This window comes from Cryptomeria japonica, chromosome 7 (assembly GCF_030272615.1).
Source record: "Cryptomeria japonica chromosome 7, Sugi_1.0, whole genome shotgun sequence".
Taxonomy (NCBI): domain Eukaryota; kingdom Viridiplantae; phylum Streptophyta; class Pinopsida; order Cupressales; family Cupressaceae; genus Cryptomeria; species Cryptomeria japonica.
This window is the reverse complement of record NC_081411.1, coordinates 553,984,110-553,999,131: the sequence shown is the minus strand read 5'-3', so window position 1 is coordinate 553,999,131 and position 15,022 is coordinate 553,984,110.

The window sequence follows — 15,022 nt, the reverse complement described above, 5'->3', positions numbered from 1 at the left end:
AATGATGGTGCGGGAGCATGTGTGAAAAAAGCTCTTACCAAAGAGGAATTGAAGTACGAAGGTGGTGCAATGTTAATAGATGCACAAATAATTGTGCAATGGTGTAACTCTATGATGGGACTAGGTAATGCAGGTAAGTCTATGGTTTCTAGATATTTTTGGTTAATACATGAATCTAACATTGAAAACTATCTATATTGTTGTACACTTACTAGATCAAGTGACATGCATTCATTTAGAAGTTCAAATACAACATCACTAGTTATTTATACTAGACAAATTGCATGCTTTTGCTCTTCGTGTATTCATTTTTTGTGGGATGAATGTGAATCAAAAGAGTGGGTTGACCAATGGTCTTGTAGACCTTTGTAAACCCTAGATACATATCAACTTTCTAGAGCACTACAAATGAACCAGATTGAAGCATGAGTGGATTTTGACCATGTATCAGACATAGTTGAAACAGGTAAAGGGTTGCAATTTGTTATAATTTTAAGCTCAATTTATTAGTATTAACTTATGCTGATTTTGGTATTAACTTATATCCTTCTATTAAATGCAGGTCATGTATATGCAGCTATTACGGATGAGAACAACGAAGAAGGAAACAATTACTTTTTGTGTCATTGTATTGAGGCCAAAAAGAAATTTACTTCTACAGTGGTTGATGGAGAGGGTATTGAGTACCCAATAGGATCCGTTGTTGTGATAGGGACGTGACTTAGAAGGTATCATTATTGTGTTGAGTTGTATTGAGACCTCTTAAACTCATTTATTTAGTAGTCATTGTATTAATTTTGGCATTAACTTATCCTTCTATAAAATGTAGGTACCCTATCAAAAATTCTAATGCCTGGTTGTTTGAGGACTTTGAGACACATAGACATATTCTTCATTACTCAAACCATCTTGTTACAACAAATGTTCATTTGATTAAATATCGTGGTAGACCTCTCAACAAGGATTTATGGTAAGTTCATGAATCTGACCATGAGGAAATACTTGAGACAGTAAGGGTTAGAGTTGATCCAGAAGGTTCACTTGATTGATTTTGGACCATCTAGAAGAATAATTCTACAATATGGTAGAATAATTTTGACAATTTTGTATATATCTTTTGCGAAACATTGTAACTTCACTTTTTTGGATGTGCTCTACATGCATATGAGCTGTAATGTGCATATGTAGATGCCAAATTTTGTATATAAAAACATCGATGAGTTGTAATGTGCATATCTAGATGCTAAATTTTGTATAAAATAACAACAATGAGTTGTAATGTGCATATCTAGATGCTTTTGTATAAAAAAACAACGAGTTGTAATTTGCATATTTAGATACCAAATTTTGTAAATATAAATAGTAATGAGCTTGATCATTTATATTAGATGCCAAATTTTATATATGAAAGTGTCCATGGGGATGATTTGCAAATTTTGAAAGCCCAAATTTATACCATTTGATTAAAAATATATTTGTAATAAAATTGTACCATTTGATTATAAATTTGTACTATTTGATTATAAATAACTATGTCTGATTCTAACATATGTTAAATAACTTACAAATGGGTATCTGAATATGCAATTTTTTTACAAGTGTTTTGGGAAAGTTTTAAGTTATTGTTGAATTACCCAATTTGAAGGGCTAGTAGGAATAGTCTCAAACCGAGAGAGGCCCTTTTAGGCAGTGACAACATGACCCCATAGGTTCAAACAGATTGTCCATAAGTGCCACGGTCTCCGAGTTATGCGATGCCAAAGTTTGACCTTTTTTCCACTTTGAGTGCTCAAGGGAAAACGTCCCTACGAGGTAGCTCAGAACAATCGAACATCTTGGGGAGTGAGACAAGGGCACACCTAGCATAAACCCAATCACTTAGATGTGCTCGCATTGATGGTTCATTCCCACGGTGAGCAGAACGAAATATGCACTATTTTGCCACCTCTCACTGATGATTTTTTACGGTTTTTGATGGGACAGAAAAAATCTCACCACGAGAAAATGAAATCAAGTTGTCCAAAACCGAGAGAGGATTTTTTAGGCAGCAAAAAAAAAATCCCATAGGTTCAAATGGATCATACATAAGTGCCATGGTCTCCGACTTACGTGACGTCAAAATTTGACCCTTTTTTTCACTTTGAGCTCTCAAAGGAAAACATCACTACAAGGTGGCTTGGAATGATTAGACATCTTGGGGAGTGAAAAAAGGGCACACCTAGCGTAAACCCAATCACTTGAAAGTGCTCACACTGATGGTTTGTTCCCACAACGAGCATAACAAAAGATGCACTATTTTGCCACCTCTCACTAATGGTTTTTGATAGTTTTTGATGCAACAGAAAAAATCTCATCCACAAGAAAATGGAATCGAGTTGTCCAAAATCAAGAGAGGATTTTTTAGGAAGTGACAAAATGACCCTATATGTTCAAATAGATTGTCCATAAGTTCCAAAGTCTCTGAGTTATGCAATGTCAAAGTTTGACTATTTTTCCACTTTGAGCGCTCAAGGGAAAACATTGCTACGAGGTGGCTCAGAATGATTGGACATCTTGGGGAGAGAGACAAGGGCACACCTAGCATAAAACTGATCACCTAGACATGTTCGCGTTGATGGTTCATTCCCATGATGAGCAAAATGAAAGTTGCACTATTTTGCCACCTCTCACTGACGGTTTTGATGGTTTTTGATTCGACAGAAGAAATCTCACTACAAGAAAATGGAATCAAGTTGTCCAAAACCGAGAGAAGCTTTTTTAGGAAGAGACAATACAACCCCATAGGTTTAAACAGATCATCCATAAGTTCCACAGTCTTTGAGTTATGTGACATCAAAGTTTGACCATTTTTTCTACTTTGAGCGCTCAAGGGAAAACGTCGCTATGAGGTGGTTCAGAATGATCAAATGTCTTAGGGAGAAAGAAAAGGGCACACCTAGCATAATCTTGGCCACCCAAATGTGCTCACATTGATGGTTCATTCCCATGATGAGCAAAACAAAAGATGCACTATTTTGCCACCTCTCACTGATGGTTTTTGATGCGACAAAAAAAATCTCACCACAAGAAAATGAAATCTAGTGGTCTGAAACTAAGAGAGGATTTTTTAGGAAGTGAAAACATGACCCCATAGGTTCACATGGATTTTCCATAAGTACCATGGTCTTCGAGTTACGCGACGTCAAAGTTTGACTATTTTTTCCACTTTGAGCGCTCAAGGGAAAACGTTGCTATGAGGTGGCTTCGAATGATTGGACATCTTGGGGAGTGAGACAAGGGCACACCTAGCATAAAATTGGCCACCTAGATGTGCTCATACTGACAGTTTGCTCCCATGATGATCATAACAAAAGATGCACTATTTTGCCACCTCTCACTGATGGTTTTTGACAGTTTTTGATGCGACAGAAAAAATATCACCACAAGAAAATGGAATCGAGTTGTCCAAAACTGAGAGAGGATTTTTTAGTAAGAGACAACACAACCCCATAGGTTCACATGGATTTTCCATAAGTGCCATGGTCTCTGAGTTACGCAACATCAAAGTTTGATTGTTTTTTCCACTTTGAGCACTCAAGGGAAAACGTCGCTACGAGGTGGCTCCAAACAATCGGACATCTTGGGGAGCAAGAAAAGGGCACATATAACGTAAAACCATCCACCCAAATGGGTGAATTCACAAAGCTGGTTCCCACTTTTGCCAACGAAGGAATTTGGCGAAAGTGGGAATTTCGGATTTGCCAGTGTTCGAGCGAAATACAAATGTTCGCTCGGACTACCCCTGGGAGTCCGAGCGAACCAAACTGTTCAGTTGGGTTCGCTCGAACATCGGGCGGGTTCGCTCAAACATTGGGCATGCCAAAATCGAGCTCACTTGTTCGAGCGAATGGGGGTTCGCTCGAACCCCTTTTGGTTCGAGCGAACCCAATCCGATCAAACTCGTGTTCGTTCGAACCCCAAAAATTAGAAGTTTCTCCCAAAATATTTCAAAGTTCTCAAGAATTAATGACTTTAGAGCTCTGGTTCAATGCACGAATGAAATAATCTTGATAACCCAAAAATATTAGATGGTAGTACTCGAAGCAAGCTTTCCAACGAATATAATTTTGTTATATTTTGAATTTATTATGTTCTTGATTTTTTAATTTTATTAAAAATTGGTTTTTCACTGAACATGAACTTCTCTGTTCAACGCATTGGGAAAAATAAGAAACTAATTCAAAAAAATTCTGAAAAATATCTATGCCCTTGGTATTGATGTCTTCTTTCTAACAAAAAAAATAAAATTGAATTTCGATTTATATAGAACAAGTTATGTGTTCAAACATAAACCTATGTTTGAATTATGACTAGTCGGACTTCAAAACTTTATAAAATGAAAAATATTGAACATATCACTATAAAACCAAATGCAAGCCCTGGATATTGATGTTACAAACCAAAATTCGAAAGACTTGAGTTTTTATCATTTATAGAAAAAAAGTTATGCGTTTCGGGAGGCACATCACTCTTAAAAAATGTAGTTTGTTGTAAAAAACTACTTTTCGAGGGAGATAGAAATTTTTTTAAAAAATCCTTCAAAAAAATTTGAAAAAAATGTATATAGAATCTACAAACAAAATGCTAGAAATCACTAATTTACATCATCTTCAAATTTTTAATAGTTTAAAAGTTATAGTTCTCGGAAGTTGAAGATTATTTTAAAAATGTACATCTCAGTGTCAAAAGTGGCAAAAAAGTGGGAACCATTATTGTGAGTTCACCCAAATGCACTCACACTGATGGTTCATTCCTACGATGAACAAAACGAAAGATGCACTATTTTGCCACCTCTCTTTGACGGTTTTTATGCAACAGAAAAAATCTCACCACAAGAAAATAGAATGGAGTTGTCCAAAACCGAGAAAGGATTTTTTAGGCAGTGACAACATGACCCCATAGGTTCACACAGATTATCCATAAGTTCCATGATATTTGAGTTACACGACGTCAAAGTTTGACTATTTTTTCCACTTTGAGTGCTCAAGGGAAAACACCACTACGATATGGCTTCGAATGATCGGATGTCTTGGAGAGAGAGACAAGGGCACACCTAGCGTAAACCCAACCACCTGGATGCACTTGCACTGACAATTCATTCTCAGGATGAGCAGAACAAAATATGCACTATTTTGCCACCTCTCATTGACGGTTTTTGATAGTTTTTGATGCGACAGAAAAAATCTCACCACAAGAAAGTGGAATTGAGTTGTTTGAAACTAAGAGAGGCTTTTTTAGGAAGCAACTATTAGGACCCAGAGGCAACTGAGAGGGGGGGGTGATTCAGTTGTCTATTAATTTTAACCCAATTATAACTTAATCAAACTTGATACATAATACTAGTAAACCAAATTTAATGTCGGTTAACAGATTAACAGTTAATATTAATACTGATGAAACTTAATGCATGAAATAGAAAGAGAAACAACATCCACAACATGTAACACAAAGATTTGTATGTGGAAACCCTGCAAGGGGAAAAAAAATGGTGGGAAACCTTACCCACAATTAGATGATACTACTATAGATAGTATGTGTATACAAATGGGGTCTGCACATGCAGAAAGGCTAGCTGCCTAGAGCTCACTGCTCAATCACAAGATGGGAGTCACATTGACTACAATTGGATGATTAAATCTAATGATAATGTACTACTCAAATTAGCATCTCCAATGCTAGATTCTATACCAGTTAAGCTCTGATTATCTTCTTCAAGCCTTCCTTGAACCTTCTCTATGCGCTACTCATATGATCTTCAATATTTGCACATACCATGTTACAATACCATAACCTTATATCCTTTCATCTCACAATTGAGATCTTACATATATACCAAAACCTAAGACCAAATTTGTAGGTCAGCTCACTAAGAATATTACAATTAAATCAATTACAAAATAATTCAAGATGTGATGCATCATGTCAACTCAATGCATTTACAAAAATATCCAATTAATTAAATCATCTCCATAACGTGTCATGCTGATCTAGAATAGATAAAGTACTGTGGTCCATAACTTAGACCAATTTGCTGGTAACATCAAGTATGTCAACCTGATTAGACCAATAACCAAATCACCAAAACCAAGTGTCCAAACCATATCTTCGTTATAACCAAGTGTCCTCCAGATGATAACAAGTCATCCTAAGTGCTGGTGAACAATATAACCTATCGGTAGACCAAATACCAGTGACTATGTATAAGTCATTGAACTTGCCGGTGAACATAACCTAAGATCTCCAGAAGGATAAGTGTTGATAACTGTTGACATCAATGATAAAACCAATGCAACATATCCATAATACCAACAATATCCCCCTTTGGCATTGATAGAAACACAAAGATGGAAAAACCATCTAAGTGCCAAAGCAGAAATGCCAAAAACCAAAAAACAACAATCTCCAGAATAGATCAATACCAGAAATAAAAATACAAATGCAGAGAGTAAAAATCTCTCCCCCAAAGGATAATGTTTTAATATTTTTTCATAGATATCTCTCCCCCTTTGACATCAAATTCCAATGCAATACAAATACCAGATACAACCAATTCATAGAACCAATTACAAATACCAACTACTCCCCCTTAGAAGTAGCTCTCCTCCATCAAAGCCGGAAAAAGGTTTCTCTATAAATTCTGTTGGTTTGATGCCAAGCATCAATTTTCTAAGTCTCTACCGGTGAGGGTATATACCCAAGCTTCTCTCTGAGATATTCGAAGTTTCCTTGGGAAAAGGCTTAGTAAAGATATCTACAATATGCTCTTTAGTATTCACATAAACCAATCTCACTTCTTTTGCTTCAACATTCTCTTTCGAAAAATTATATTTGATAGAAACATGTTTAGTTTTAGAGTGAAATACTAGATTCTTAGATATATCAATTGTTGTTGAATTATCAGAATAGATGATTATAGGTCCTTTGCATTTTACCTTTATGTCCTTCAACATTTTCTTAATCCATAATACCTGAGTAAAATAAGTTGTTGCTGCAACATATGCTGATTCTGCTGTTGATAATGATGTACAACTCTATTTCTTTCTCAACCATGAAATCAATCTGCTACCAAGAAAGAATGCCCCATCGGTGGTGCCCTTTCTGTCATCTACATCTCCTACCCAATTTGCATCAGTGTATGCACATAAATCAAAATTTTCATCTTTAAGATACCATAAACCAAGATTTGTTGTGCCTTGTAAATATTGGAAAATCCTTTTCACTTCTGATTCATGATTTTCTCTAGGATTACTCTGAAATATTGAAACAATACACATTGCATTCATTATATCAGGTCTTGTTTGTTTCAAATATAGTAAACCTCCAATCATAGATTTGTATCTTGTCAGATTAACAGGAGTTGAATCATCCTTCAATGATAGTTTATCAGTTGTAGTCATAGGAGTACTTATCATTTTAGAGTTTTCCATACCAAATTTCTTCAATAATTCCTTCAAGTACTTTGATTGACATATGAATATACTTTATTAGTCTATTAAATCTACAATCCTAAAAAGAATTTTATCTCCCCAATCATAGACCTTTCAAATTCTTCCTGCATCTTATTAGAAAAGTCTTTACACAATCCATCTTCACCTCCAAAAATGATGTCATCAACAAAAACTTCAATAACCAAGATGTCTTCATTAGTCACTTTGAAATATAAGTTGTTGTCAGCATTACCTTTAGTGTAACCAAGCTTCAAAAGATATTTGTCCAATCTGGCATACCAAGCTCTAGGAGCTTGCTTCAATCCATATAAAGCTTTCCTTAATCTGCAAACCATATCTTTATCACTTGTTAATGAAAATCCATCAGGTTGTTCAATGTAAACTTCCTCTTCAAGATCACCATTCAGAAATGCACATTTAACATCCATTTGATATACTTTATAGTTCTTATGTGTTGCAAATGCAAGAAATAATCTAACTACCTAAATTCTAGCTACCAGTGCAAAGGTTTCATTGTAATCAATTCCCACTTTCTGTGAATATCCTTTACATACTAATCTTTCTTTGTTTCTGATTACCTTACCATCTTCATTAAGTTTATTTTTGAATACCCATTTAGTGTCAATTACATTTTTATTTTTAGGTCGGGGAACCAATGTCCATGTATTGTTCTTTTCAATTTGTTCTAGTTCATCTTCCATAGCTTTAATCCAATGTTTATCTTCACATGCCTCAATGACAAATGTTTGTTCAATTTGAGAAATTAAACATACCTCTTCATTTTCTAGTCTTCCTCTTGTCATAACTCCTTGATACTTATTCCCAATTATCTGACTTTCAGAGTGATTCAATCTTACATACCTGGGTGTGTTCACTTGCTACTATTCTTCAGTCACTGTGGAATTCTCTGATGATGCTAGTGTGACTGGATCAATATTATGTACCAGTGCACTCTATATAGGTTCATTTGTGATTATCTCAACTGTTAGTTCAGAATCCATAGACCTTGAATTTCCTCTAAAGCGTTCATCAATCTTCACATTTGCACTCTCAATGATTTTCTACAATCTTTTATTAAAACATCTATATGCTTTTCTCTTAGATGAATAGCCAATAAATATACCTTCATCACTTCTAGGATCAAATTTACCAATATACTCATCTCTCCTAATGTAGCATTTGCTTCCAAATATTCTGAAGTACTTAAGAGTAGGAATATTACCAAACCATAATTCATAGGTTGTCTTATTGGTTTCACCTTTAATGTGAAATCTGTTGAAAGTGTAAACCACTGTATTCACTACTTCTTTCCAATACACATGAGGTAGATTTTCTTCTGATATCATGCTTCTAGTTGCATCTAGAATAGTTTTGTTCTTCCTTTCCACAACTCCATTTTGCTGAGGTGTCCAGGGTGCTAATAGTTGTCTTTTAATTCCATTCACTTCACAAAATGTATTGAACTCCTTAGATGTAAATTCACCTCCTTGATTTGATCTTAAACATTTGATTTTCTTACCAGTTTCATTCTCTACAAGTGCCTTGAATAATTTGAATTTCCCAAAAGCTTCTGATTTCTCCCTAAGAAAAGTAACCCAACACATTCTAGAATAATCATCAATAGTTAGCATAAAGTATCTATCTCCCTGTAGACTTCTTGTTCTTGTCAGACCACATAAGTCAGTATGAATTAAATCAAGAACATCATTGGTTTTCTCAGAAATACTCTTGAAAGTTGTTCTAACTTGCTTTCGCATTTGACATTCCTTACATACCGGATTATGAGGTTTAATAATCTTAGGTAAATCCCTTATTACCTTTGATGAACAAATCTTTACAATGTAGTCAAAATTCACATGACAAAGTCTTTTATGCCATAACCAACTTTCATCAATATGTGCAAGCAAGCATGTCTTTTCATTGTTATTCAAATGAAAGATATTACCTCTAGTTTGATTACCAGTTGCAATCTCCAAACCAGTTCTATTCATGATTTTGCATTTACCATTCTTGAATTGTAGCTGAAATCCTTTTTCAACTAATTAACCAACACTCAAAAGATTATGCTTCAAACCTTCAATATAATAAACATTGTCAGTATTGTGCTTACCATCAAAATATATAGTGCCTTTTCCTCTGATCAAACAAGCTTTGTCATCTCCAAATCTAACTAGACCTCCATTGTATTCCTGAAAAGATAAGAATTTACTTTTATCACCAGTCATATGATCTGAACATCTGGAATCTATAATCCATTCATCCTTTTCTTCAATTTTAGCTATCAGGGCCTGCTCTACCAGTGGAACATTAGGTGTCGGTTGATCTTCTGTTATTGCAACAAAATCCAATCCATTGTCTATCGGTCCTTTATCGGAATCACTAGTAACTCCTTCATCAACATAATAACATGATTTGTCTCTATTCTTCTTAAATCTGTATCTTTGATATTCAGGGTTAGGCTTATATGTTCTTTTAGATTCTTCTCTCAATAATGCATGTCTATTAGGACATCTAGATGTCATATGACCAATTTTATTGTAGTTAAAACATTTAAATGGTGCTTTACCTTCATACTTACTTCCAATAGGACCTTTAGGCATTTTCCTTGCAAATGGTGCTTCAAGTTCTTCCAATTCTTCATTTTCCCTCCCGATGTCTTCAAGTTCTCTTGCATAAAGTGCTTTCCAATTAGATTTATCAGCTGATGATGATGATGCATATGATGATGCTTTGAAGGCTAAATAAGTTTTAATTGTAGCAACAGGACCAAATTCCTCATGCTCAAATACTGAAAGTTTTCCAACCAAGGTATCTCTAGATACTAATGTATTAGGCATAGTTCTTAACTCATTAATATCAGTTACTTTCATTTTGTATGTCGGTGGTAATTATCTTAAAACTTTAGAAACCATTTCATCTTCAATTAGGGAACCTCCACAACATTGTATTCCCAAAACAATTTCATTAACTCTTTCCATAAAAGAAAAAATTCTTTCATCTTCTTCCATTTTCAGATTTTCATACCTGGCCCGGAAGCATTCAAGTTTAGCAATTTTGATAGTGGTATCACCTTCATTCAATGTCTCCAATTTATCCCAAATAGCTTTAGCAGTAGATTGGTCTGATAATCCCATGATTTGCTGATCTAACAAGGCGCTCAAAAGTGCTTCTCTTGCTTTGCAATCATTCTCTTGATCTTTACTCAAAGTAGGTGGATTAGGTTGACACTGTGTAGGACCAACATAACCATTCTTTGTAACATCCCATATGTATCTTCCAATGCAATTCAGATATGTCTCCATTCTGATCTTCCATATACCATAGTTAGTTCCATCAAGTTTTGGACTGTCCTTCTTGAAAAAGTTAGTTGTCATAGAATCTCCTCAAGTAGTTAAACTTCTGCAAAAAGAGGACTTAGCTCTGATACCAATTGTTAGGACCCAGAGGCAACTGAGAGCGAGGGGGTGAATCAATTGTATATTAATTTCAACCCATTATAACTTAATCAAACTTGATACATGTTGGTAAATAGATTTGCCCCTTTTTGAAATCTTAACAATTATGTTCCTTAAGCAAAAATATAACTCTGTTTCGCCCTTTATAAAAGGAGACAAACTGCCAATAAATTGGACGAATTAATAAAATTCAACCTCTCCATTAGAGGGAAGCTCCTCGTATGATTTGCAATGAATTTACTATACAAATGATATGCTAATAATTTTTACCAGAAAGCATTGAAAGGCTTCAACATTTATTCATCAACACAAATAAATGCCTTCAAAACTGTAAACATAGAAAATTTTCTGAAAGAATATTTAAAGAGAGTTCACAAACTTTGATTTACAAACATGCTCACTATATGAATTCAAAACACAACAGAGGTTCGACAATACTGATGGTTGATTGATACTCTCTCATGTCTCACAAGGCAAGGGGGATCAAGCAAATCAATACATGCGAGTCTTCTAACGACTAATGATAACCATGAACTGAAGAAAAATATAGAGATAACTGATCATAGAATTATATCATGCCCATAATGAATTTCTCAAAAAATATTATGAATCTTTAAACACACAGATTCAAAGATTGCATAACATAGCATTTCATTGATAATCAGCTATTGTATTTTCAAACAATTCATATGCGAACAAAAATATTATCTACTGCTCCTAAAAATCATAGTTTTCGGAACCCTTACAAAGACAATATTTTTAGCTTAAATAGCCACCAAGCTCATAGTTTTTACATAATAAAATTACATTTACTTTTTATCAAAGTGAAAGAAACCGCTTAAAACAATAGGAAAGAAAACTAAAACAACAGTCACTAGGAGGCTGACACTTCATTTTTAGATTAACTATGCTTCCATTATGGCAGAGGAGGTTACATATCTGTCCTGCTTTGGTGCAAAACCACGCCATTCCAAGTGCACCTCTAAGAAATTTAGGATGACCTGAAAATAAGGAAGACCAATGTGTTGGATTCTTTGCTTCCATACCTCTTTGTCCATATTTACCTGTGCTACTTTTGCCTTGTGAACCTCCAAATGGTCAGAACAAACTATTCAATTCTTGCCACTTTTGAGAAGTCATCTGTGGTCAAAGATTTTGTCATTTGAATGAATTGAATCCTCTCTTGAAAGACCTTGGTCATGTCCACAACTTCTTAAATTGTCTTGGCGCCATCCTTAATGAGCTGTATATCAATGCATTTAAGGTCCTTCTGCATCATATCGATCAAGTTTGTCAATTCTCTAAGCAATTTGGCAGATTCTTCATGACCTTTCTTGATGATCGAGTTGCGCCACTCCACATTCTTCCTTGACACATACAATACTTTATCATCTAGGTTCTCTACCCATTTTTCAGCCAAGAATTTCATCACCCCATATTTCTATATGTCATTCATTTGTGCAAGTACTGCTACCCATTTGATCCTCTCCTTCTCCCAAGCCACTATTTCCAATTCTATCTCCTTTCTCACTATTTTTGCATCTTTATAAACTTTCACCAGATTAATGATATAATCAAATCCCTACTGTATTATTAGATCCAACCATTTATTGAACATTTTTGTAACTACCTTGTTCCTTTGAACTTGGTCTAGCATTTTCTGGTTGGCTGGAGAGTTAGGGTCGAATGATACTGGTATCTATGACAGGTTGGGGGTTTGGATCATGGATGGCATTGATATACTCAGCCATCAGAGTAACAACTTGTTTCAATTCTCTTTGTCTTTTTCATCCTTCCACGTTCTTGAAATTATCCTCTTCGTGGATGATTCCAAATGCCTAACATCCACAACATGTGAAGCAACTCCTAGATCTATCTTCTCAACTATAAAATCCTCCTCAGTAGCTTTGTTTGCATCTTTTCCTAGGATTGGTTTGTCTATTTCAGCCGTCTAGTGTCCTGTTGCTTCATCTACATCAAGCATTGCTTGTGTTTTGAGTTTCTTTGGCTTTGATGCCTTTCCCAAACATCTACTAACCATGTCCTCCATTGGGATTGTAACCGGCACCACACTCCATTTCTTCCCAACAACAACTTCTAGCCATCTTGGTGCCTGTGTACGTTCCTTAGGTGGTGGAGTTGTCTATACATCTGGTGAAGTGATAATGACCATGGTTTTCATGGGGTCCTGTTGGCTTTCTTCTTCTTTTCTCATGTCCATTTCCTGCATTTCAGTTTCATCCAGATTCTGTGCATCCATTGTCTCTTCAACCTCTTCACTAGGGTGTAGGTCTACAACAATATGTTTTGATATGGGCTCCTTACTCTTCTTCTTACTCTTGGACCGAGTTACTCGAGCAACTGTGAGACCGGATGGTGACCACTTTGATCTCCTAGGTTGAATTTTCTCAACAATGGGTCTTGAAACACCTGCAACATTAGCAATTTCATTAGTGGAAGAAATAGGAGATTGAGTCACAATGTGTGAATCAATTTTTAGTTCATGCGAGGACATGTGAGGTCCCTCCTTAAAATTTTGGTTTCTCAACCATCTTTCTATTCTCCTCACAATGTTTAAGGTTCTAGTTTGAATACTATCATCCTCCTTCTTGTTCCAATCAATTTCTGGAATCAGTTTTTGTTGAATCTCTCTGTCAAACTCAGGATCTAGAACATCCTCCCCTGTATCCTCTGATACTCTGGATATATTAATTGGAAGCCTCATGGTATTTATTTGCTGCAAAGTGAACCTGGACCACAGTCTCTTCCTTACCTCATACTCATCACTATAGTTCTCCCAGTAATCCTCTAACTGAGGTTCATGACAAAAATGACTATCTACATTTAGGTTTTCCATTGTATAACCCCTACTATCAAACGTTCACCTTGCCACATATGGCTATAGGTTCATTCTTTTGAATTCTAGTTCCACGTTCAGGGCATCCGATACTGATTTGTAGCTATAGTATCCGAGTTCAACAGGGAATACAACTCCATAATTGCCCTTTGTTCCTAATCTTTTATCAATGTAAGCTAGCTGCCTGCTTACCTCTATAAGCACATAACTATCAAAAGTATACCTAGGAAGCTTGAATGGTTGGCCCTCAAAATGGCCTACCCATAGATAAGTAAAGCTAGGAAATTGAATAAAGAAGCTACCATATATGCTCACAAATTCCATTGCTTCAGTAGACATCCTCTTGTTCACATTCCCCTTAAGCTCAAAAACAAGTCTTCCTACGAAGACTCCATTCCATCTATCAATCTGCTCAACGTGTCTATGTTGTTGTAATAGAGGATAAAAATTACACACCCTCATCCCATCTATCCAAGTTTCATTAGGTAGACCAGGACAATCGCTTGTACAAGCTAGTATGTAGAAAAGATAAGAAGACATATAAAAACCTGTCATTCCCACAAAATTACTCAACCCTTCATGAAGTCTCTCTGCAATTACCTGAGATCAATCAAGATACCTGTCACTAGATAACACCACTTGGATGAAAAAGTACATCCAATCTTCCCAATAAAAAGAATGTGAGTTTTCCTTCACCCTCTTCAGAAGTATCACAATATCTTGCACTTCTGTGATGAAGTGCTCTCTAGTCAGGGGTTTTAGTAGTTGTGACCCTCCTTTTTGAACTTTTAGGAGCCAATTCCTAGCAACCACACTCTTGTACTTATTCTTCTTTTCTAAGAAATAGGCATACAAGTTCCCAATAGTCCAGTCCTCATAAACATCCTTGTGTGGAATTCCCATTGTTGCCATTACTATTTCTCTATTGATATTGACCAGCAGCTCACCATTACTAGTTTTGATGCATCTGTTCTCTGTGTCATATTGGTTCATGCAATCCATCACTAAATCCGGACATGGTGCGGCAAGAGGGAATGCAGTAGCTTCCACAAGACCGCTTTTCACCATTTTCTCCATTAATGAACCGGTTTGAGGGTTCTTGGCTCTTTCTAGGAAATCCCCTAAATTGACATGAACCAAGGAGGTGTCTTCTAGCTCTGGTAAACTACTCACTAGACATGAGGTCTGACCAAGCTTCAGCAATATTGGCCTCATACTGTCTA